The sequence below is a fragment of the Ceratotherium simum genome, chromosome 13 (genome assembly GCF_057802395.1).
Source record: "Ceratotherium simum simum isolate JZ-2026a chromosome 13, ASM5780239v1, whole genome shotgun sequence".
NCBI classification, from domain to species: Eukaryota; Metazoa; Chordata; class Mammalia; order Perissodactyla; family Rhinocerotidae; genus Ceratotherium; species Ceratotherium simum.
Genome location: NC_141912.1, coordinates 4,063,103 through 4,089,927, shown reverse-complemented (window position 1 = coordinate 4,089,927; position 26,825 = coordinate 4,063,103). Strand labels below are relative to the sequence as shown.

The window sequence follows — 26,825 nt, the reverse complement described above, 5'->3', positions numbered from 1 at the left end:
AAAGAATCCTAAAAGCCATAAGAGAAAGGCAACAAATTACATACAAAGGAAACCCCATAAGGCTACAAGGGAGTGGCACAATATATTTAAAGTACTGAAAGGCAAAACCTACTGCCAAGAAGACTCTACCCAGCAAGGTTATCATTTAGAATGGAAGGAGAGACAAAGAGTTTCCCAGACAAGCAAAACTTAAAGGAGTTTATCACCAAAAAACCAGTCTTACAAGATATGCTAAATGGACTTACTTAAGTGGGAAAGAGAAAACCACAAATAGGGATAAGAAAATTATCAAAAAAAAAAAAAAGCAATAAAACCACTGGTAAAGGCAAAAATACAGTAAACCACCTATGAAGATAATATGAAGGTCAAAAGACAAAAGTACGAAAATTACCTATTTCCATGATAAGAAGGTAACAGACATATACACACACACAAAAGGTTAGATATGATATCAAAAACATAAAATGTGGGAGGAAAGGAGTTAAAGAGTAGAGCTTTCAGATAGAGGTCAAACTAAAGAGACAATCAACTTAATACAGATTGCTACATATGTAGGTTACTATATATGAACCTCATGGTAATCACAAACCAGAAACCTATAACAAATACACAAAAAACTAAGATAAAGGAACCCAAATATAATACTAAAGAAAGCCATCAAACCACAAGGGAAGAGAGCAAGAGAAGAAAAAAGGAACAGAGAAGAACTGCTAAAACACTGAGAAAAAAAGTAAAAAAATGGCAGTAAGTACATACTTATCAATAGCTACTTTAGACGTCAATGGACTAAATGCTCCAATTAAAAGGCATAGGGTGGCTGATTGGATAAAAAACAAGACCTATATATATGCTGCATACAAGAGACACACTTCAGACCTAAAGACACTCACAAACTGAAAGTGAAGGAATAGAAAAAAGATACTCCATGCAAATGGCAATGAAAAGAAAGCTGGGGTAGCAATACTCATATCAGACAAAATAGACTTTAAAACAAAAACTGTAACAGAGACAAAAAAGGGCACTACCTAATGATCAAGGGAACAAGCCAACAAGAGGATATAACACTCATAAATACCTCTGCACCCAACGTAGGAGCACCTAAATATGTAAAGCAATTATTAACAGTCATCAAAGGAGAAATAGACAGTAACACAATAATAGTAGGGGACTTGAACACTCCACTTACACCAATAGATAGATCAGTCAAACAGAAGATTAAGAAGGAAACATTGGCCTTAAACAACACACTAGAGCAGATGGACTTAGTAGATATATACAGAACATTTCATCCAAACACCCACAGAATACTCATTCTTTTCAAATGCACATGGAAGATCCCCCAGGATTGATCACATATTAGGCCACAAAACAAGTCTCAATAAATTTAAGAAGATTGAAATAACATAAAGCAACTTTTCTGACCACAGTGGTATGAAACTAGAAATCAACTACAGGAAGAAAACCAGAAAACCCACAAATATGTGGAGATAAAACAAAATGCTACTGCACAACGATTGGGTCAACAAAGAAATCAAAGGAGAAATATAGAAGTAACTGGAGACAAATGAAAATGAGAATATGACATGCTAAAATTTATGGGATACAGCAAAAGTGGTTCTAAGAGGGAAGTTTATAGCAATACAGGCCTACCCCAACAAACAGGAAAACTCTCAAATAAATAATCTAACAGTACACCTAAAGGAACTGGAAAAAGAAGAACAGTAGAGGGACAGGAATAATCAGAGAAGAAATAAATGAAATAGGGAATAAAAGAACAATAGAAAAAAGTCAATGAAACCAAAAGCTGGTTCTTTGAAAAGATAAACAAAATTGGCAAACCTTTACCTAGACTCACCAAGAAAAAAAACGAGAAGGCTCAAATAAATAAAATCAGAAATGAAAGAGGAGAAATTACAATGGACACCTCAGAAATACAAAAAATTATAAGAGAATACTAAGAAAAACTATACGCCAACAAATTAGATAATCTAGAAGAAATAGATAAATTCTTAGAATCATGCAACCTTCCAAAACTGAATCAAGAAGATATAGAGAATTTGAATAGACCAATCACCAGTAAGGAGATCAAAACAGTAATCAAAAACCTCCCCCAAAACAAAAGTTCAGGACCAGATGGCTTCCCTGCTGAATTCTACCAAACATTCAAAGAAGATTTAATATCTATCCTTCTCAAACTCTTCCAAAAAATTGAAGAGGAGGGGAAGCTTCCTAACTCATTAACACCCTGATACCAAAACCAGACAAGGACAACACAAAAAAGGAAAATTACAGGCCAACATCACTGATGAACATCGATGCAAAAATCCTCAACAAAATACTAGCAAATCAAATACAACAATACATTAAAAAGATCATACACCATGAGTAGGTGGGATTTATTCCAGGGATGCAGGGAAGGTTCAACATCTGCAAATCAATCAACATGATACACCACATTAACAAGATGACGAATAAAAATCACATGATCATCTCAATAGATGCAGAGAAAGCATTTGACAAGATACAGCAACCATTTTGATAAAAACCCTGAATAAAATGGGTATAGAAGGAAAGTACCTCAACATAATGAAGGGCATATATGACAAACCCACAGCTAATATCATCCTCAATGGAGAAAAACTGAAAGCTATCCTTCTAAGAACAGGAACCAGACAAGGATGCCCACTTTCACCACTCTTATTTAACATAGTATTGGAAGTCGTAGCCAGAGAATCAGGCAAGAAAAAGAAATAAAAGGGCTCCAAATTGGAAAGGAAGAAGTGAAACTGTCACTATTTGCAGAGGACATGATTTTATACATAGAAAACTCTAAATAATCCACCAACAAACTTTTAGAAATAATAAATGAATATGGTAAAGTTGCAGGATAAAAATAAAAATTCAAAAATCAGTTGCATTTCTATACACTAACAACAATGCAGTAGAAAGAGAAATTAAGAATACAACCCCATTAACAATTGCAACAAAAAGAATAAAATACCTAGGAATAAACTTAACCAAAGAGGTGAAAGATCTGTACACTGAACACTATAAAACATTGTTGAAAGAAATTGAAGAAGACACAAAGAAATGGAAAGATATTCCATGCTCTTAGATTGGAAGAATTAACATAGTTAAGCTGTCCATACTTCCTAGAGTAATCTACAGATTCAATGCAATCCCTATCAAAGTCCCAACAACATTCTTCACAGAAATAGAACAAAGATTCCTAAAATTGATATGGAACAACAAAAGACTCCGAATAGCCAAAGGAATCCTGAGAAAAAAAGAACAAAGCTGGAGGTATCACACTTCCTGATTTCAAAGTATACTACAAAGCCATAGTAAGCAAAACAGCATAGTACTGCACAAAAACAGACACACAGATGAATGGAACAGAATTGAGAGCCCAGAAATAAACCCACACACCTGTGGACAGCTAATTTTCAACAAAGGAGTCAAGAACATATAATGGAGAAAGAAATGTCTCTTCAATAAATGGTGTTTGGAAAACTGAACAGCCACATGCAAAAGAATGAAAGTAGACCATTTTCTTACACCACACACAAAAATTAACTCAAAATGGATTAAAGACTTGAATGTAAGACCTGAAGCCATGAAAATTCTAGAAGAAAACATAGGCAGTAAGCTCTTTGACATCGGTCTTAGTAGCATATTTTCAAGTATCATACCTGTCCTGGCAAGGGAAACAACAGAAAAAATAAACACATGGGACTACATCAAACTGAAAAGCTTCTGCATAGCAAAGGAAACCATCAACAAAACCAAATGGCAACCTAACAATTGGGAGAAGATATTTGCAAACCATATAGGTGATAAGGGGTTAATATCCAAAATACATAAACAACTCATACATCTCAATCAAAAAATGGGCAAAAGATCTGAACAGACATTTCTCCAAAGAAGATATACACATGTCCAACAGGCACATGAAAAGATGTTTAACATCACTAATTATTAGGGAAACGCAAATCAAAACTACAATGAGATATCACCTCATGCCCATCAAAATGACTACAATTAACAAGACAGGAAACAACAAGTGTTGGAGAGAATGTGGAGAAAAGGAAACTCACATACACTGCTGGTGGGAGTGCAAACTGGTGCAGCCACTATGGAAAACAGTATGAAGATTTCTCAAAAAATTATGAATAGAACTGCTGCATGATCCTGCTATTCCACTGCTTGGTATTTATCCAAAGAACATGAAAACACTAATGCATAAAGATAGATGCAACCCTACATTCATTGCAGCATTATTCATAATAGCCAAGACTTGGAAGCAACCTAATTGCCCATCAAGGAACAAATGGATAAAGAAGATGTGATATATGTACACAATGGAATACTACTTAGCCATAAGAAATGATGAAATCCAGCCATTTGTGACAACATGCATGGCCATTGGTATTATGCAAAGTGAAATAAGTCAGAGGGAGAAAGTCAAATACCATATGATCTCCCTCATAAGTAGAAGATAAAAACAACAACAAACAATCACACAGAGACAGAGATTGGATTGGTGGTTACCAGAGGGGAAGGGGGGAGGAAGGAGGGCGAAAGGGGTGACTAGGCACATTTGTGTGGTGAAGGGATTGTAATTAGTCTTTGGGTGATGAACATGATATAATGTACACAGAAACCGAAATATAATGGTGTAGACCTGAAATTTATATAATGTTATAAACCAATGTTACTGCAATAAAATTAAAGCAGTATTTCTCCCTTGAAACACCACCTCTTCAATCCAACCAATGGATCAAGAAGTTATAGCAGCTTCTGTACCTTTTCTATGTTTAGATATGCAATTACTATTGTGTTATAATTGCCTACTGTATTCAATATAGTAACATGCTGAACAGGTTTGTAGCTTAGGAGCAATAGGCTATACCATATAGTCTAGGTGTGTAGTAGGCTATGCCATCTAGCTTTATGTAAGTACAGTCTATGATGTTCGCACAATGACAAAATCACCTAACAATGCATTTCTCACAATGTATCCCTGTTGTTGTGATGCATGACTGTAATTGATTTTTTGAATGTTGAACCAGCTTTGCATACCTGGTATAAATTTGGTCACGGTTTATAATTCTTTTTTTTTTTTTTGAGGAAGATTGGCCCTGAGCTAACATCTATTGCCAATCTTCCTGTTTTTCTTTTTTCTCCCCAATGCCCCAGCACAGAGTTGCATACCTTAGTTGTAGGTCCTTCTAGTTCTTCTATGTGGGACGCCACCTCAGCATGGCTTGATGCTGAGTAGGTCCACGCCCAGGATCTGAACCAGTGAACCCCATGCCGCCAAAGCTGAATGCGTGAACTGAACGGCTATGCTACCAGGCCAGCCCCTGTAATTCTTTTTATACATTGTTGGATTAAATTTGCTGATATTTCGTAGAGAAATTTTATATCTATATTCATATGAGATATTGGTCTATAATTTTCTTTTCTTGTAAAATGTTTAACTAGTTTTGGTATAAGGGTAGTTCATAATCAATTGAGTTAGAAACTTCCCTTTGATCCTGTTTTCTAGAAGACATTGTAGAGAATTGGTATCATTTCTTCCTTAAATGTCTGGTAGAATTCAACAGTGAAGCCCTCTGGACCCGGAGCTTTCTTTTTTAGAAAGTTATTAATTATTGATTCAATTTCATTAGTAGATATAAGCATATTCAGATTATATATTTTTCCTTGTGTGAATTATGGTAATTTGTATCTCTTAAGGAATTGGTTCATTTCATCTAAGTTATCAAATTTGTAGGCGTGGAGTTATTCAGAATATTCTTTTAACATCCTTTTAATGTCCATGGGATCAGTAGGAATGGCCCTTCTTTCATTTCTGATATTAGTATTTGTGGTTTCTCTCTTTTTTTCTTAGGCTGGTGAGAGGTATATAAATTTATTGATTTATTGATCTTCTCAAAGAATGAGATTTTAGTTTCATAGATTTTTCTCTATTGATTTCCTGTTTTCAATTTCATTGATTCTACTCTAATTTTTATTATTTTATAGTCTGCTTCCTGTTGCCTTTTATACCTCTTCTCTCTCTAGTTTCATAAAGCAGAACTTAGATTATTGATTGTCAATCTTTCTTCTTTTCTAATTTGTCCATTCAATGCTATAAGTTCCTCTCTAAGCATTGCTTTTGCTGTATCCCATGATATTGATAAGTTTTATTTTCATTTTCATTTAGTGAAAAATATTTTTAAATTTCTCTTGAGACTTCTTCTTTGACCCATAAGTAATTTAATCTCCAAATATGTTTAGATTTCCCAGCTATCTTTCTGTTACTGATTTCTATTTTTATTACTTTGTGGCCTAAGAGCATATTTTCTATGATTTATACTCTTTTAAATTTTTTTTTTTTTTTTTTTTGCTGAGGAAGATTTGCCATGAGCTAACATCTGTTGCCAATCTTCCTCTTTTTGCTTAAGGAAGATTCACCCTGAGCTAACATCTATGCCAATCTTCCCTCTATTTTATATGTGGGTTGCTGCCACAGTATGGCCACTGACGAGTGGTGTATGTCCACGCCCTGAAACCGAACCTGGGCTGCTTAAGCGGAGCGCACTGAACTTAACCACTAGGCAACCGGGCTGGCCTCTACTCTTTTAAATTTGTAAAGGTGTGTTTTATGGTCCAGAATGTGGTCTATCTTGATGAATGTTTCATATGATCTTGAGAAAAATGGTTGTTGGGTAAAGTATTCTGTAAATACTAAAATATACTAGAATACGAATTCTAGTCTGTATATTAGATTTGGTTGATTAATGATTCTGTTTAGTTCTGCTATATCCTTACTGATGTTCTGCCTGCTGGATTCGTCAATTACCGATAGAAGTGTATTGAAGTCTCCTTCTGAAATAGTGGATTCATCTATTTCTCCTTGCAGTTCTATCAGTTTTTGCATCATATATTATAATGCTCTGTTGTTAGGTGCATACACATTAAAGGTTGTTACATCATCTTGGGGAATTGATCTCTTTATCATTATATAATTCCTCTCTATCTTTGATAATTTTCCTTGTTCTGAAGTTGGCTTTGTCTGAAATTAACATAGATGTTCCAGTTTTATTTTGCTTAGTGTTAGAATGGTATATCTTTATTCATCCCTTTGCTTTTAATCTATCTGTGCCATTATATTTAAAGTGGGTTTCTGTAGACAACATATAGTTGGATCTTGTTTTTTGATCTCCCCTGTCTTTTAATTGAAGTATTTGGACCATTCATATATACATTAATTATTGATATAGTTGGATTAATATCTACCATGTTTTGAACTATGTTCTATTTATTGCACTTACTCTTTGTTTCTGTTTTTGTCTTCCCCATTTTCTCCTTTCTCTTCTTTTAGTTGAGTATTTTATATGATTTTGTTTTCTTTTCTCTCAGCTTACCAATTATACTTTAAAATTATTTTTAATGTTTTCTTTAGAGTTTGGAATATACATTTACAACTAATCTAAGTCCACTTTCAAGTAACACTATAGGACTTCACAGGTAGTGCAGGTGCTTTAAAACAGAGTATTCCTAACTCCTTTCTCGTCTCGTCCCCATTGCTGTCATTCATTTCACTTATTATCTATATGCTAGAATCACCCAATACATTGTTACCGTTATTACTTGAACAAACAGTTATCTATTAGATCAGTTAAGAATAAGAAAAGTGAAAGATTTTATTTTACTTTAATTCATTCTTCCTCTCTAGGACCCTGCCCTGCAACTTCTAGCTGCTTCAGACTCGCAGAGCAACAACCTTTGATAACTCAACATAGCAGGACTACTGCAATGTATGTGAGATCCCACTCCCTCTTCTGCAGTCTGTAATGTGCCTTCAGGCCAAAAGCTGTGGCAGTTTTAGGGCTCTCTTCATTTGATTCTATTCTCTCAGGGACCATAGTTCTGTCCTATCTATCTCTTGTCCAGCATCTAAAAACAGTTGGTTTTGTATTTTATCCAGTTTTTTAGTTCTTTAAGGCAGGAGAGTAGATCTAGTTCTTTAGTCCATATATCAGGAAGCAGAAGTCCTCTAATGAATTTTTAACATAGTTAAAATCCATTATGTGGTGTGAATTCTATGTAGTTGCAGAACACATCTTTGTTTTACTTTCTTATGTGTATCACAAATAAAATATCAACTTCATATGCCAGATAATTGAATTCAATATCAAAGAAGGGTCATGTCTTAACTTTATTAGCATTGTTCTTCTAGGAATCTAATTTTGTCAATAACTAATTCCTTAGCATCTATGTTAGTTAGTCCCATGCTTCTTAAAGTTTACTGTATGTAAAAATCATCTGGAGAATCTTGTTAAAATGTAGATTATGATTTAGTAGGTCTGGGCTGAGTCCTGACTTTCTGCAATGCTGAAGAGCTCCCATGAGATGCTGGTGCTGCTGGTCCACGGACCCCACTTAAAGTAGCAAGGAGATTGTTTTCCCACTATTATAGAAGAAGCACATGTTTAGGGTATCATCAAAGCAAAGATAACAGTTTACAGGGTGGACAGATTTTGTTATTTGATATTTCAAAAAGATCATTGAAATAAGAGGAGAGACTGTCCTATCCCCGTTGTGAATTCTTGGTGCCCTTGTCAAAGATTAATTGATCGTTATACATAGTTTATTTCTGGGCGATCTATTGTGTTCCATTGGTCTGTGTGTCTGTTTTTATGCCAGTACCATATGGTTTTGATTACTATAGCTTTGTAATATAGTTTGCAATCATGAAATGTGATGCCTCCAGCTTCATTCTTCTTTTCTTATGATTGCTTTGGCTATTCAAGATCTTTTGTGGTTCTATATGAATTTTAGGATTTTTTTCTATTTCTGTGGAAAATGCCATTGGAATTTTGCTAGAGATTGCATTGAGTCTATAGATCACTTTGCATAGCATGGACATTTAAAAAATATTAATTCTTCCAATCCATAAACACAGAATATCTTTCTATTTATTTATGTCTTCAATTTCCTTCATCAAAGTCTTATAGTTTTCAGTGTACAGGTCTTTCTCCTCCTGGGTTAAATTTATTCCTAAGTATTTTACTGTTTTTGATGCTATTGTAAATGGGATTGTTTCTTAAATTAAGAAACTTTTGGGGCCAGCCCTGCGGCTTGGTGGTTAAGTGTGCGTGCTCCGCTACTGGTGGCCCGGGTTTGGATCCCGGGGGCTCACCAACGCACTGCTTCTCCGGCCATGCTGAGGTGGTGTCCCACATACAGCAACTAGAAGGATGTGCAACTACAACATACAACTATCTACTGGGGCCTTGCGGAGAAAAAGAGGGAAAAAGGAGGAGGATTGGCAATAGATATTAGCTCAGGGCCAGTCTTCCTCAGCAAAAAGAGGAAGAGTGGCATGGATATTAGCTCAGGACTGATCTTCCTCACAAAAAAAAAAAAAACTTTTTTGGATAGTTTGTTATTAGTGCATAGAAATGCAACTGACTTTTGTAGACTGATTTTGTATCCTGAAGATTTACTGAATTTATTCAATAGTTCTAACATTTTTTTTTGATGGTGTCTTTAGGGTTTTCTTTATCTAAGATCATGTTATCTGCAGAGACAATTTAACATTTTGTTTCCAATTTGGATGGCTTTTATTTATTTTTCTTGCCTAATTGCTTTGACTAGGACTTCCAGTACTATGTTGAATAGAAGTGGTAAGAGTGTGCACCTCTGTATTGTTCCTGATCTTAGAGGAAAATCTTTCAGCTTTTCAGCATTGACAGATGACTGGATAAAGAAAATGTGGTATGTATATATGTGCGTGTGTATGAATATTATTCAGCCATAAAAAAGAAAATCTTGCAATTTGTGACAAATGGATGAAACTGGAAAACATTATGCTAAGTGAAATAAGCCAGACACAGAAAGACAAATACTGTATGATCTCATATACATGGAAATGTATCTCATATACATTTGATCTCTTATACATGGAATCTAAAAAAGCCATGTCCATAGAACCAGAGAGTAGAGCTGTGGTAGCCAGGGGCTGAGGGGTGGGGAAAATGGGGAGGTACTGGTCAAAGGGTACAAACTTTCAGGTATAAGATGAATAAGTTCTGGGGATCTAATGTACAGCATGGTGATTATTGTTAATAATACTGTATTGTATACTTGAAATTTGCAAAGACAATAGATCCTAATTGTTCTCACCACCAAAAAAAAAAAATGCTAACTATGTAAGGTGATGGATGTGTTAATTAACTTGATTGTAGTAATCATTTCACAATGTATGCATGTACTAAATCATCATGTTGTATACCTTAAAGAAGTCACATTGTACAACCTAAATATATAACATTATTTGTCAATAATACCTCAATAAAGCTGGAAAAAGAGAAAGAGGAGGAAATCTCAGAAATTTGTTTGGCCTTCTTACATTTATTCTATGGTTTAGTATTGTTTTATTTTGAATATATGGTGGGGAAAGCACCATCAGTCTTGAGGGTTGTAGAGCTGCTAATATTCGTAATCCACATTATCTCAGATTTGACCCTTTCCCTTTATAGTCATCATACTAAATCAGGCATTCATACTCACAAAATTATCTTCCTGATCTTCTTTCCCATTTTTAGTCTCTTCCTGAACCTATGACAGTAGTTCTCAAACATTTTGGCCTGAGGAACCCTTTATATCCTTACAAATTATTAAAAAGCTTTTATTTATGTAGGTTATATCTATTAATATTTGTTGTAATGTATATTAAAATTGATAAATTTAAAAAATTTTATTAATTTAAAATATCAATAATAAGCCCATTATATGCTAATATAACTTGCATTTTGTAATGAAAATTACTTTATTTTCCACTGTGCACTTCTGAATTCTGGAAATACATAATTGACTCACTAGGATGGAGTGTGTATTTAGGAAATGTTTTCTGAATAAATGCATATCAATTTTTAAAAACTGAAAACATATATTATGTAATATGTACATAGATTTTGCTAACAATATTCATACAGTTGCAAATTTTGCTTTTAGTAGAATTTGCTTTGGAAAACAGGTTGTTTATTCCTAATTAAGTGATACACATTTATTAAATCATCTATTACAAAACTTCTTTGATGAAAATTAGCCTTTGATTAGCCGAAGGATTAGAAAGAATCCAGGGCACCTTGGCACAATATTGGCTATGATTGTGGATAAAGAGGCAGTGGCTTAGTTTCATGTTTAGGTGTCATAAATAGGCTAGCGTTGGGCTCCAGGAAATGCTAGGCTTACTCATTAGGAGAGGAAGTGATATTGCCAAGTGTGACCTCGGGAAGCAAATAGGATGAGTGCAATATGAAAGTTCAGTGGAGTCCTCGTAACTGGAAGAAAGATAAGACTCCAACAATGAATTCAGAATTCTAGAATGCATATTACTTTTACCTAATGCAGGTCTATCTTTAGTAGTATATTTTCCAACCATGAATAACAATGATTTCCTACTTATTGGAAAATTATTGTATGTTTCTTTTATTTATTCCACACATTTATGGAGCACCTACTCTATTTTAAGCACTGTTCTAGGCATTGAGAAAATGATGGTGAACTCAAGATATATAAGATTCTTGCACTCATGTAGCTTATATTCTAGTTAGTAGGAAACATATAATAGTAATGCTGTGAAAAAATAAAGCAGAATGATGGGGTAGGGGAAAGCTGCTTTAGAGGATGGTCACCAAAGGCTTCTCTGAGGAAGTGACATTTGAACTGTGAGTTGAATAACATGAAGGAGAAGCCATAGGGGAAGAGCTTTCCAAGCATCAGCAAGTGTAAAAACCCTGAGATAGGAATATATGTGATTTGTTCAAAAGACAGGAAGAAGGCCTGTGTTCCCACCGAAAACAGTTTACTCCATTTTTATGATGAGATCATAATAATGCTAGGAGACAAACCACTAAAATATGCTGGGTTTGTGCATTTATTTATTCTATAAGATCTTTATAAGAAATTGGTCAAATAGACTAGCCTGCTATTCATATGTTCATTTAACAGCTCCAATTACTAAATATAAATTCATGTGGCATAATACTCTCATGACTTTCCCCCTGCCTGGGTCTTGGGGGCTCTTCCTTCTCTATAATTCCTTTATAGCTTAGTCTTGAGTCTCTTCTCACTCTATGATCTCTTTAATGATCTCATCTATTTCCGTTATTTGTCATTTATCTACTGACTACTTGACATATTTACTTGGATATCTCACAGAAATCTTAAACCGAATATGCTCCAAACTGAATTCTCATTCTCCCTCCCCACTAAACTGGCTCCTTCTGTCTTCCTTATGAGGTACCTCCACTCATGTGTTGCTCAAACCAGACTGCATCTAGTCCATCGTCTATTAATTTTAACTTTTAAAACATATACTAAATTCATCTATTTTCTTTCTAATTCCCTTATCACCACCTTAATCCAAGCCTCTATCTTGTTGGAACTCCTGCAGTTGACTCCTTTATGATTTCTCTGCTTCTACCTTTGCTGTGCTCCAAACCATTCTCTACCCAGAGACTAGGGTAAACTTTTAAAAGCGTGAATTAGATCATATCACTTTCCTGCTTATAATCATTTAATGATACCATGGTACTTTGAATGAAATCAAACTTCTTAACACGGCCTGTAAAGCGCTGATAATTTGGGCTCTATTTTCCAGTCTCATCTTTCAGCTACTCCGGCCTTATGTTAACCCTAAAACGTGAAGCTTTATCTTCAGGCTTAGGGTTTTTGCTATTTCTTCTGCCTAGATTTCTCTTTTCTCACTCTTCACTTTGATTATGACAACTTATTCTTCAGGTGTTGGCTTAAATGTCAGTTCCACAGAGGGCCCCTCTCCAAATGACAGCCTTCTCTCTGGTCCCAATATAAATTAGGACCTATCTTTCCTATAACTCTTTCTTAAAACATCTTGCTATTTTCCCTAATCAAACCCTATCAAACTGTCTGTCAGTATATTTATTTGTTTGGTGTCTGTTTTCTCCTTCTAGACTGTAAATTACATGAGATCAGACCATGTCTGTTTTGTTTATCATTCCGTACCTAGCTCCTAACACAATGCTTGCACGTAGTGCTCAAGAAATACAGTGTTTGATGAGTGAATGTAAGAAGATAAGAGCCTAAACTAGTATGATACCACTGAGAATGTGAAGAAAGATAGGAATAGCAAAGCTCTTGAAGAACACATAGTAAGTTGTTGTGGTAGAGCTACTGGAAGGATCCAGGAAATATTTCTGCTGAGTACACCAGCAACTGTTCTTCTTTTTTTTAAGTTGTGGTATCTACCTAATATGTAGGAATGGCATACATCACACATCTCAATGATGTGCATAGACTTTCCCAGTACTGGCAAAGAGAGCCAGGTGAGGTCCAATTCTAAGGATTTAAACACTCCATTCCAGTAGAAAGCCTGGAGAAGTTCCCTTGTATAAGATCATCTATGACTTTGGAAGACCACTCAGCCATGAATTAGTGAAACAATTACCTTTACCATTGAGCTACAAAAGTCCCTTGCTGTTTTCAGGTCATAAGATTATGGGCATTAATGTTTAGTATAATCATTAACAGCCTTATCAGTTTGAGGAAATAGCTAGAAAGATAACTACTTACCTACATTAAAACTTCAAGCAATGCTATTCTTCATAGATTTTGTTGTGTATTGATCAGGCTTGTCTATTGCAGAGTTCAAGGCACTTAGCCTCTCCTGAGATAGATTGTGGTCACAATTAACAGAGACTAAACAAAGAGTAGGAAATGAGAAGAAACTCGAACCATTCACTTTGACTATTTGTCAGATTTGAGCTTTAAAAAGAAGCAAAGGTGCTTGAAACAAGTGATCAAACTGAAAATTTTAGATTATGATTTTTATTTTGTAAATTTTATGATTTTATTGATTTATTGTGAATAAACCGGCTACATAATGAAATTTTATAATTTTAAATAAACATGATATATGCCATCTGTATACTACAAAGATTAAATTGGAAGGTGTTTAGTCATTTAACTAAATAAATAATTTATCATAGGATTCTTATAAAATCAAGCACCTAGTACATATCAGAGATTCAGTGGATAAAACTTGCAGTTTAATTCTACAAACATTCATCAAGTGCTTCTTATGTACTAGTTGCATTGCTCTAGAAACTCATCCATCACTGAAAGCTAGATACACCTGAAATAGTTTAGTTATGACAAAGTGAGGCTGAAGTTATTGGTTTGGGATTTTTGTGTATCTATGTACATCTTCCATAAGAGGGCAGCAAAGGACCAGCATGATCTTGTTCTTATCATGTAGTCTTACACCAGAGATTGGCTCACATCGCAAACTTAGAAATTTCCAAGAGTAAGGGAAAACAGAGGGCATGGTTATAGTTTTACTTAGTTTCTAGGTTATCTTATATACGGTCTAGTGTGCTTCTTGTACTGCATAGATTATCCTACATGGACTGTGATATCAGCGATAGCCTAGCAGCTGAATGTTGGTTGTGGGAGCAGTTGTTGAGGTCTGAATGCTGGAAGCATGACTTACCAGCTTTAACCTGGAAAGACTACTTAACCTTTCTGAGCCTCAGTTTCCTCATCTATTAAAAAGGAGGTGGGGGGAGAGAATAGCAATGCCTGCTTCACATGGTTTTAATGAACACAATAGAATTTCTATATATTGGAAAGGCTAACAACAATTAAAAGATGGAGCTAGAAAAAAAACTAACCTGATAGCCTTCCAGTCTTGGATGTACACCATTTACTTAAAATCCTGTTTAGGGTCAGATAAAGAAAGTATAGGCCATTATACAGGTAACTACTTATATATTTTTAAGTTAACTAACATATATATTTATGTACTAATTATCTGGTGACAGTCAGTCCCCATTTGGACTTGCTGCTTAATGGCGTCCCGGCTTCTCCAGCAATCAAGGCTCCTAGGTATGTCTTATAGGAGGATACCCTGGCCAGCCCTCCCAGACCCTCCCCTGTAAAGCTGTTGAATAACCTCCAGCTCTGCCTTCAGGAAGACTATTTCCCATTGGACAGTAGGGCTTGCATTTAGGCAAATGCCTTGTAACCCCAAAAGCCAGCTCTTGTGACCCAGTCATTCCCGACACCTGCCTTGTTCCAGATTCCTGGCGACGCTCCTCTGCACGTCCCGAGCATGCGCAGAATGCACCCCATCTGCCGCTCCTGGGCAGCAGAGGCCCACTAGGCCTGTGGAGCTCGGCCTGTCCACAACAGCCTGCATAGCCTCCTGGTTGGAGGGAGCCTTCTCCTGAAAATCATTCTGAGGCAGCAGCTTTAAACTGGCCACAGTCTGTTCTCATTTGAACTTGCTGCCTGATAAGGTCCCCGGTGTCTCCAGCAATCAAAGCTCCTGGTGTCTCTTTTTGGAGGATACCCTGGCCAGCCTGCCTGGTCCTCTACTGGCCAGGCAATCCCGATTCCTCCAGGTCTGCTGTATGCGCAGTACGCACTCCCGTCAAAAGGCCTTGGGCAGCTGGGGCTCTCCAGGTTCTGACTGGTCCCCATCTACCTGCGTAGCCTCCAGTGTGGAGGGAGCCCACCGGTTGAAAATCGTTCTGAGGCCACACTTTAAATTGGTGACGTATTTATTCAGGTAAATTCTAAAGCCAATTAAATGGGTATGAATACTATATTAAAATCTTTCAGTATCTCAAATGGCATATCTTAATTTGGTCACTCTAATTTTTTATTTTCTAAGTGAATAAATAAAATTATATTCGAGGCACTGAGGTTGTTTCATCCTCATTTAATTTTCACAAATTTACTGTGATAATTATATTTTTTCTTATTTCTGACTTTTTTTTCATTTGTTAAACTTACTTTTTTCCCTTTTTCCTGTAAAATTTCATTGATTATGGTTCTGTTTATCTCTTGTGCTTAATTTTTTACTAGCTGTATTTGTAATATATCTTTCTGTCAATGTTGAGAATTAATCAGTATCTGATGTCCAGCTGTCAAATAAGATAAGACACTTAGCCTGATTTTTTTTTTCCGTTTCTCTGTTGTGACATGCCTATATTTTGAGAAATAATCTAAAACTTTAGTCTGAGGTTATTCTTATTTTTGTATGTTTATTTTATTTTGTGTCTTTTTAAAATGGACCTCAGGTGATTGATAATAACCTCTGGTTCATGACACATTCTCATTATTGGTCCATGCAAGGGCCTCATTTATTTTTTACTTATTTTTAACACTGATTAAATATCCTTGAAGCTGCCACCCAATTCAACAGCTAGGACCTTGATGTTAACGCACAACTTGCCATATGGTACAGTCTCCTCTCATTCCTTTGCCTCCCTGCATTTGGGGCATCCATCATTCCTTTTTTTTTTTTTTTTAATTTGTCCATTATTCTTTTGCTCTACATGGTTTTATTTTTATCTATATGTTTCTTAAAAATATTATTTAAAATGCTTGTTTTTAATTCTATTCAAAAAAAAGAATCATGCTATATGTAATCTTCCAAGACTATATGTAATCTCCTGACACTATTCCATTGTACGGGTATACCAGACTTTATTTTCCATTCTTCTGTTGATAGACATTTAGATTGTTTCAAGGTTTTCCGTAATTTTCATTGTCCTTAAGCAATAATTTCTTCTGGGCTTAAACCAAGGAGTAGAATTGCTGTGAATTTCAACTCTACAAATAGTGCCAAATATTTTCCAAAGTGGTTGTGTGCAAGGGATTCAATGTTTGTGTCCCCCTAAAACTCATATGTTGAAATCCTAACTCCCAGTGTGATAGTATTAGGAGGTGAGGCTTTTAGGAGACGATTAAGTCAGGAGGATGGAGCCCTCATAAATGGAATTAGTGCCCTTATTTAAAAAGCCTCTAGAGAGCTCTCTCTTCCTCTCTTTGCCAGGTAAGGATACAACAAGAAAAGAGCCCTCTGCACTCTAGAAGAGGGTTCTCATAAGAACCTGGGCATGCTGGCACCCTGATCTTGGACTTCCAGCGTCCAAAACTATGAGAAATAAATTTCTGTTGTTTGTAAGCCACCTAGTCTATGTTATTCTATTATAGCAGCCTGGATTGACTAAGACATTGTACCAATTTAGAGTTCCGTGGAATGGATAAGAGATTCTGTAATCCACACCTTCTCTAACACTTGAGGTTTTCACACTTGACATTCTCAGATGGAATAGGGGTAGAATGTAGGGGTTGATTTCCATTTCTTTTATCATTAACAGAGTTTAGCATTTCTCCACGTATTTGTTGGCCATGTGTTTTCTCATCTTGAAATGCCTATGTCCTTTGCCCATTTTTCTGTTTGTTATTTTTTGTTATTGCTTTGGAGTTCTTTATATATTCTTGATACTAATTATCACTTATGTGAATTACAACTATGTTCTCATTTGTAACTAGCTGTTTCGCTGTCTTGAAACTATCTTTTGATGAACAAAAATATTCCTAATTTTATTAGTCAAATTTATTCTTTTATTTTATAGTTAGTGCTTTTCTTGTATTGTTTAAATTTAAAAATTTTTTTTCTCCCCCTAGATCTGAAATGTTTTAATCTATACTTTCTACTAAGAGTTTTTAAGTTTTTTTTTTTTTAGACATTTAAGCTTTTACTACATCTGGATTTGGATCTTATATCTTGTTATAATATAGAACTATAATTTCACCTTTTAGCACATGTATAATAATTTTTTTCTACTTTCACTTATTGAATGTCCCTAATTTCCCCATTGATATGACATGTGTCCTCTGACATAGCCAAAGTTCCACAGATGTGCAGGTCTGTTGTGGATCTTTGTTGAATTTCATTAATTTGTCCAATTTGTTTCATGCTGTCTTAATTTCCATAGCTTCATAGTAAGTCTTGATATCCAATAGGGTAAGTTCCCCTGTAGTCATCTTCAGAAATTTCTTGGCTCTTTTGCATCTTTATTCTTTATGTTTTATTTTAGATGTAGATTAACGTGATCTATGAAAAATACCTATTGGGATTTTGATTGGAATTGCATTGAATGTATAGATCAATTGGTTACAATATTGAATCTTCTTACCCATGAACATGGTGTATCTCTCTGTTTATTCAAGTCTTCATTTAATGTCTCAATGTCTTTTTATAGTTTTCACCTAGAGATCTTGCTTATCTTTTATTGCAATCATTTTGGCTTCAATTTATTTTTCTTATTTTATGTGCTATTAGGACCTTCAATTTAGTGTTATTTATTTTTTGATTTCTAAAAGGAATGCTTTTAATGTTTCCTCATTTAGGATGATTTTTGCTATAGATTATTTAGAGATATTCTTTGTGGAAATTCCTTCTATCCTTACTTTTTTTCTAAGATCTTTTATTATTAATTTAGTGTTGAATTTTGTCAAATGTCTTTTCTGCATCTATTGGGATAATCATGATTTTTGTCTTTCCATCTAATATTATGATGAATCAAATTTGTAGATTTTTGCAATATTAAACCATTTTTGTATTCATTGGATAAATCCAACTTGGTCATTTTTTTTTTATTACTTTTAGCTATTAAGTAGATATCAAATTTTATTTCAAGGTCAAGTTTGACAGTTTTTTTTGTTTGTTTGTTTTTGTTTTTTTTTAATTTTTTGTTTATTGCAGTAACATTGGTTTATAACATTGTAAAAATTTCAGGTGTACATCATTGTACTTCTATTTCTGCATAGATTACATCATGTTCACCACCAAAATACTAATTACAACCCATCATGACACACATGTACTGAATTATCCCTTTCACCCTCCTCCCTCCCCCCTTCCCCTCTGGTAACCACCAATCCAATCTCTGTCCCTATGTGTTTGTTTATTGTTGTTATTATCTACTACTTAATGAAGGAAATCATGCGGTATTTGACCTTCTCCCTCTGACTTATTCACTTTGCATTATACCCTCAATGTCCATCCATGATGTCACAAATGGCTGGATTTCATCGTTTCTTATGGCTGAGTAGTATTCCTTGGTGTATATATACCACAGCTTCTTTATCCATTCGTCCCTTGATGGGCACTTAGGTTGCTTCCAAGTTTTGGCTATTGTGAATAATGCTGCAATGAACACAGGGGTGCATGTACCTTTACAAATTGGTGTTTTCAAGTTCTTTGGATAAATACCCAGCAGTGGGATGGCTGGATCATATGGTAGTTCTATCCTTGATTTTTTGAGGAATCTCCATACTGTTTTCCATAATGGCTGCACCAGTTCGCACTCCCACCAGCAGTGTGTGAGAGTTCCCTTCTCTCCACATCCTCTCCAACACATGTTGTTTCCTGTCTTGTTAATTATAGCCATTCTGACGGGCGTGAGGTGATATCTCATTGTAGTTTTGATTTGCATTTCCCTGATAGTTAATGATTTTGAACATCTTTTCATGTGTCTGTTGGCCATCTGTATATCTTCTTTGGAGAAATGTCTGTTCAGGTCCTTTGCCCATTTTTTTAATTGGGTTGGTAGTTTTTTTGTTGGTAAGATGCATGAGTTCTTTACATATTTTGGAGATTAAGCCCTTATCAGAAGTATGGTTTGCAAATATCTTCTCCCAATTGTTAGGTTGTCTTTTTGTTTTGTTGATGGTTTCCTTTGCTGTGCAGAAGCTTTTTAGTTTGATGTAGTCCCATTTGTTTATTTTTTCTATTGTTTCTCTTGCCCGGTCAGACGTGGTGTTTGAGAAGATGTTGCTAAGACTGATGTCGAAGAGCGTACTGCCTATGTTTTCTTCTAGAAGTTTCACAGTTTCAGGTCTTACATTCAAGTCTTTAATCCATTTGGAGTTAATTTTTGTGTATGGTGTAAGGTAAGGGTCTACTTTCAATTTTTTGCATATGGCTATCCAGTTTTCCCAACACCATTTGTTGAAGAGACTTTCTTTTCCCCATTGTATGTTCTTGGCTCCTTTGTCAAAGATTAGCTGTCCATAGATGTGTGGGTTTATTTCTGGGCTTTCGATTCTATTCCATTGATCTGTGTGTCTGTTTTTGTGCCAGTACCATGCTGTTTTGGTTACTACAGCTTTGTAGTATCTTTTGAAATCAGGGAGTGTGATACCTCCAGCTTTGTTCTTTTTTCTCAAGATTCCTTTAGCTATTCGGGGTCTTTTGTTGTTCCATATAAATTTTAGGATTCTTTGTTCTATTTCTGTGAAAAATGTTGTTGGAACTTTGATAGGGATTGCATTGAATCTATAGATGGCTTTAGGAAGTATGGACATCTTAACTATGTTAATTCTTCCAATCCAAGAGCACGGAATATCTTTCCATTTCTTTGTGTCTTCTTCAATTTCTTTGAGAAATGTTTTATAGTTTTCGGTGTACAGATCTTTCACCTCTTTGGTTAAGTTTATTCCTAGGTATTTTATTCTTTTTGTTGCAATTGTAAATGGGATTGTATTCTTAATTTCTCTTTCTGCTACTTCGTTGTTAGTGTACAGAAATGCAGTGTTCCAGCCAGTTTTTTTCAGCTTATCTGCCTGCCTGTATCTATCCTGCCCTTCGTGAATGGTAGAGATTTTATCTCTTCTGTTTATTTATATATTTCCAGGGCCTTGAAGAGTATCTGGTACCTAGTAGATTCTTAGTGAATATTCGTGGAATGAATAAATTATGAAATATATACTCATAAAAATTCTAAAATAAAGAAATGTATAATAATAAAAAATTCTTACTTGATGTTTATTATGTGCCAGGCACTGGGATAAGTGCTTTTAAGTATTCTCATTCGTTTCAACCAACTGAGGTAGTACTTTTATCTGCACTTAACAGATTAACAAAGAGATGTAAATAAATTAAGTTGTTCAAGTTCTGTGGCTGCTTCTGTTACTTTCCAATGGTATTCCATGCTCCTGCCTCCAGGAGGGTTATACGTTCCTATCTAGTCGAATTCAGGCAATGCTGTGTGACTTGATTTGATAAACTGTCATGAGTGGAAGTGATGTCTGTCATTTCTGAGCAGAAGTTTTGTGAGGCAGCACATGGTTCACTGTGTTACCTGTTCCTTCTGCCATGAGACTGGCAGATAGAAGTTCTCTATTGGCTAGCATCTCAGATTGAAGAAAAGTAGAATATAGCACCAGTGAGAAACAGACCTTTGTTATTTTAAAGACAGTGTGTTACCACAGTATAACCTAACCTATCCCAAGTGAATACAAGCTCATAGAGCTAAGAAGTATAGACCTGGAAATTAAAGCCCAGGTTGTCTATGCCTAAATTTCATATGTATACTATATGATCTTTTCCAAAGGTTTAAAGTAGAAGGAGAAAATCCCCCATAGTCCCACTCTTCCAGTGATAACCACAGTTAAAATTTTGTGTACATATGTCCAATACTTCTTACTATGTATATGTCAGTGTTCATTTTTATAAAAATGGAACATACTACGCAACACATACTATTTTAGAACTTACGTATCTCACTTGACGGTATAAGATGAACCACTGTCACAAGTTAGGTTTTCTAAAAGCAGACATAGAGATAGAGTTTGGGGTATGATATTGTTTTTAGGGACCAACACCTTTAAAAGGAAGAGTGAGGAAGCAGGATTGGGGAGGGCAAGAAGTAGAACTGTGATGCTGGACCAAATAAAGTCTCTCTGGGGTTCATATTGCTTGTCAGAGTTGTTCCATGTTGCCGGGGATTTATACCTGCTCCTTGCTCAGTTACCTGATGTGGGCTGCCCTAGGGAGGGTGGCTTTCTGCAGCTGAGGCAGATGCTGAAGTTACTGACAGCTAAACTCCTTCCCTGCAGCTGGGCAGCAAGTTCTTCCTTGAAGGGGGATCTGGGCATGCATCTGTGTGTCTACCACGGTCCGTTCTTTGCATCACTTGGAAACCCTTCTCCATTTACGTTCCTTTTGATCTTAATGTATGTTCTCAAGCCTCTTACCTAAAATCACTGAAGTGGTTAGTTCTTTAAACTATCGTAACTATAAAATGTCATAAAAATAAAATGAAGAAGATATAATTATAGTCTATTTTAATTTTATAGTAATATTAAGAATACATTACAATTGCAAGTTTCAAAGAAGTTTGCTGATTAAGAACTCCTTTGTTGTAACTTTTGTTCAGTAATGTTTGACAAATGAAGTCTTTTAAATAGCCAGCAGTTTCTGGCTTTTGTTCATCTGCATAAAAATGATTACAATCTTTATGCAAACTGGGGGGCACAAAGTTTTTCCACAAGAATTTTCAGCAATGTGTTCACCAGTGCCTTGAGCATACCAGAAAATTTCAAGCTTCATAGTCTCAAACTCCATTCAGATTTGGCTATTGACTTGAAACTTAGAGACAGAATTTTTCATTAGACTGCTCTCAGTGCTGTGATCCATACTCCAAACAAACAAACAAACTGGATCTAGTATATTTTTCTTTGCTTTCAAACTTTCCAAAGGGGAAAAATCCATGGAAAAGTTATTAACTATTATAAATGCATTGTCACTTCAATTGTGATGGTTGTTTTTTGGTATTCTGAAACATCTGTTTATTTTATATTTGTATTTTTATATTTATATATTGTATATTTTATATTGTATATTTTATATTTATATTTGAAAGTTAGTAAAATTAGTTGATTCAACCTATGGAGACCCAGAAATTAAATAATAATGCCAAAAATTCTTTTCCTTTTATCATTTTTTAAACATTTTTTTACATTGGGGTCACATTGGTTTTAACATTATATAAATTTCAGGTGTACATCATTATATTTTGATTTCTGTATAGCCTGCATCATACCTCATAGAATATATCTGTTGCTTTCATTTGTATCTGCCATGTATGCTAGTCAAGAAAGAAAGGAGGAAAGAAATAAGGGGGTAGGGAGAGAGAGAGGGAGGGAGGAAGAAATTAACTCTCCATTTTCTGCACTTGCCCTGAGCAACTTCTTTGTTTTGACTTACATATACTGTGAATCTTGATGCTGCCACCCCCCCAAATACAAGGAAGTTGTGAAACGAATTTGAACCTTATCTCCAAATGCATTGGCTCTAAATAGTTACTTATTTCCTCTTGTTTCTCAAAAATGTGAGTCAGAGGGCTGGCCCCGTGGCTTAGTGGTTAAGTGCGCATGCTCTGATACTGGCAGCCGGGGTTGGGATCCTGGGCGTGCACCTACGCACCGCTTCTCCGGCCATGCTGAGGCCGTGTCCCACATACAGCAACTAGAAGGATGTGCAACTATGACATAAAACATCTACTGGGGCTTTGGGGAAAAAAAAAAGGATGAGGATTGGCAATAGATGTTAGCTCAGAGCCAGTCTTCCTCAGCAAAAAGAGGAGGATTAGCATGGATGTTAGCTCAGGGCTGATCTTCCTCACAAAAAAAAAAAAAAATGAGTCAGCATTGAATATTAGAAAGCTCCCTTACTTTAATGGAAAGAGAAGATCTGTGTGGTCAGTATCAATTTCTTTACAGATAATAAAGATTAATAATAGTAGTTACTATGTGCTAGGCACTGTTCAAAGTGATTTGTATATATTTAATCCTAAAAACAATCCTACTACATAGGTATTATTATTACCCTCATTTTACAGTTGAGAAAACTGAGTCACAGAGAGTTAAGTAACTTGCCCAAGGTCACATGGTTAGTGAATAGCAGAGCTCCACATTTCACTCCCTGAACCAATGTGCTATTATCAAAGCCACCAACTAAGGTTAATATACAAAATTCATGTCATAGGTAGACTCCAAATTGTTTCAGAGCTTCCCTGCAGTTAAACAAATAAAAGGAAACATGGTTATTTGCAAGACTTACAGGATACATATGATAAAAGCAAAATAATTGCTCAAGGTAAGTGCAACTTTCACAGGTAGTGGGACCTGGGAAAAATTTCTTCTTCAGATGTTAATAAAATTGATGCCATATGATGCTGTGAATGACATTTTTCATAACAACCCTATAGTAATAGTATGAAGGCTTTTTTTTATGTGACAAATCTATGAGTCAGCAATATCTTATGATGCTGCTGTGTGACTCTTCAGTTGTATGGTGTGATCCAAGGATACATTGATTAGGTAAAATAGATGAATTCCATGTCTCGTGAGCAATCCTCCATGAATATCTGTTTTGAGACTAAACTGGTCTTTTTTTTGGTGAGGAAGATTGGCCCTGAGCTAACATCTGTTGCCAATCTTCTTCTTTTTGCTTGACGAAGATTGGCCCTGAGCTAACATCTCTACCAACATTCCTCTACTTTGTACGTGGGTCACTGCCACAGCATGGCTTGATGAGCGGTGTAGGTCCATGCCTGCAATCTGAACCAGCAAACCTTGGCTGCTGAAATGGAGAGCATGAACTTAACCACTACACCACTGGGCCAGCCCCCAGACTAAATATTTGATAAGCACAGAATAGCAAAGAATTTGATTTTATCCTTTCTGTCAGGAAGCTTGAGTGGAAATATTGTATTGTCTGTTAAAGGCAGATCCTTGAATTTTAACAAACCCAGCAAAGAGTAGGATTAATATCCTTCCAAGTATGCCTGCATAGAAGTCTGCCTGACTTCAACAAAGAGGATATGATCTTCTAAGGATCCTTCTTGCTACAAAATTCCATGATTCTGTGGAAGTGAAATAAAGCTTCAGGTTTGTGGGATTTCAGTTTTCAGATCCTAGTGTCTTAATCAGTTGATATGAGTACAGTGCTGTATTTCTATGACAGTGTTATTATTTTTAATAAAAAAGAAAACAAAACAGTAGATTGTAGCTCTCTGATTCGATCAAAGCTTCTTCACTGTTGTAGACTCTCCTTTTCCATTTTTCTTTACCAATCATAATTTCCAAAATAGTGTAATACTATAGGCTAAGCATAATATTTTACCTTGTATTTATTTTTATTGTAGGAAATTTATAAAATATAAATAAACATTAGGAAAAAATAAAAATCACCTACAATCCTACCAGGCTATAAATGTCAGTCCTGTCTGTCCATTTCCACATGCACATGCCAACATATATAAATTGTCACACTGTTACGTAATCTACCTTATTCGTGTAATAATGTATCATGGAATGACTCTTGATGTCGTGAAATATTGATGTATATAGTGGCTGCAGAGGATTGTATTATGTAGACATGCTTAAGACTGATGCTCTGTTAGTACCTTCCACACTGCTGGTACAGCTATATTGTTGTTAAAATATGAAAAGACTTCCATACTTGTTGGTAAATGGTGCTACCCTGAACCCTCAATATGCCATCTCATTGAAGCTTTCCACTTGCCAGCAGCTAAAGGGTAAATGCCTGGACCATCAGCGGCCTCCTGGATCCTGCTTTAGTCCTGTGGCTAGCCTGCTTTCTGAATGATCAGTGCCTATACCAGTGGTTTTGGATATCATCCTTGAATGTATCATAATTTATCATATTGTTAGTAATATTTCATCTGTTCATTAGAAAATACTTTCATGTTAAATAAATAGTTTTAGAAGTCTTCTGACAGACTTGTTTGAAATTTTATGATATTTTTAGGAATCTATAGGTTTTCATGGGAAATTGGTCCTGAAATTATCACTGCAGTTAATGTAATATATAACTTATTGGAACAGTGGTTTGGACATATAAAAATCCAATTTATACACAAAGCATACATGAACTTAGACTTTATTTCCTTCTGTATAAAACAGAAACTATGGCATTTAGGTGGAATTCACATGTTTTTATATTGCTTTACATTCAAACATTCAAAGCATTCCTCTTTTGAATAAGAAGTCTTTTTTACTGTAATAGTATATTACACTTCATCATCCTCCAATATTTTTCTCATATTTGTTTATTTTCTTTCCTCACTTATCCATTTTCTAACACACCTGTATATATTTTTTTCAATATGTCTTTCATATTTTCCCAGTCTTGACTATAATTTCACATCTCACATTATCTGGTTAATTTTTTATAATCTGACCTTCTGTATTTGTCTTCATACTAGGTACCAGTTTTCATCTATTTTAAATAAGCAACTTTGTTAGAAGGCTTATTTTAAAAAAAGAAATAAATTTGCAAAATTTTATCTACCCAAACCTTCAGAACATGTTCTTGTTTTTTTAAGTATTTAGGAAATGGCTATGAAATTTTTATTGCAAATTTCCAAGTTGTCCAGGAGGAGAATTTTTCTCTAACTCTCAGATGGTAAGATCTGTTGCCACCACAGTTCAAAATAGTTCTAAGGGCTGAGGTCAGCCCACTCCTGCCCCTGCAGTGATGTTCTTTTCCTCGGTTAATTAATTTAGGTGAATGGAAGGCAAGTGCCTCCCTGGTGATATACCAAAAAATACATGTCTGCTGCACGATTTTGTCTTATCTTCATCTCCATTTCCACCACCCCAGTCTAAGCCACCACAATGTCTCACCTGGTCTCTCTGCTTCTATTCCTTTTCCTGCAAAGCAGCAGAGTGATGTTTCAGAACTTTAATCAGAGCAAAAATTCATCAGTATTTTCTCATCATGCATCAAATAAAATCCAAACTCCTTACTATGGCCTGTAAGGCCCTACATGATGTTGCCATCCCTAAATTCTCTCTGGTACTCTTTAAGCTCCAGGCACCCCCCCCCCTTGTCTTTTACTGTAATTCTCCAGGCTTACTCCTGTCTCTAAACCATTGTGTGTGTTGTTCCTCTGCCCAGAACTCAATTCCTCTACATCTGTGCCTGGTTCCCCCTCTCTGGCTTTCACGTCTTCATGTCTTCCAAGACCTCTGTCTCAAGTAGCCTCCCATCCATAACTCACAAGTCATCTTCACCACATTGCCTTGTTTTATTTACTTCTCATTATTTAAGACTATGCCAGCCCTGGCGGTCTAGTGGTTAAGATTCAGCACTTTCACCGTCACGGCCTAGGTTT

General features: G+C 35.5%; 1 long non-coding RNA gene across 1 annotated transcript in view; it reads left to right on the top strand.

Annotated features, from left to right (window-relative positions):
• Nucleotides 1-26,825, top strand: part of LOC147915358 (uncharacterized) — a 139,706-nt gene that overhangs the window by 8,281 nt on the left and 104,600 nt on the right. Inside the window, exon 2 of the long non-coding RNA XR_015553933.1 lies at nucleotides 9,652-9,771. This is a non-coding gene — a long non-coding RNA (uncharacterized LOC147915358). The remainder of the gene's footprint in view (nucleotides 1-9,651; nucleotides 9,772-26,825) is intronic.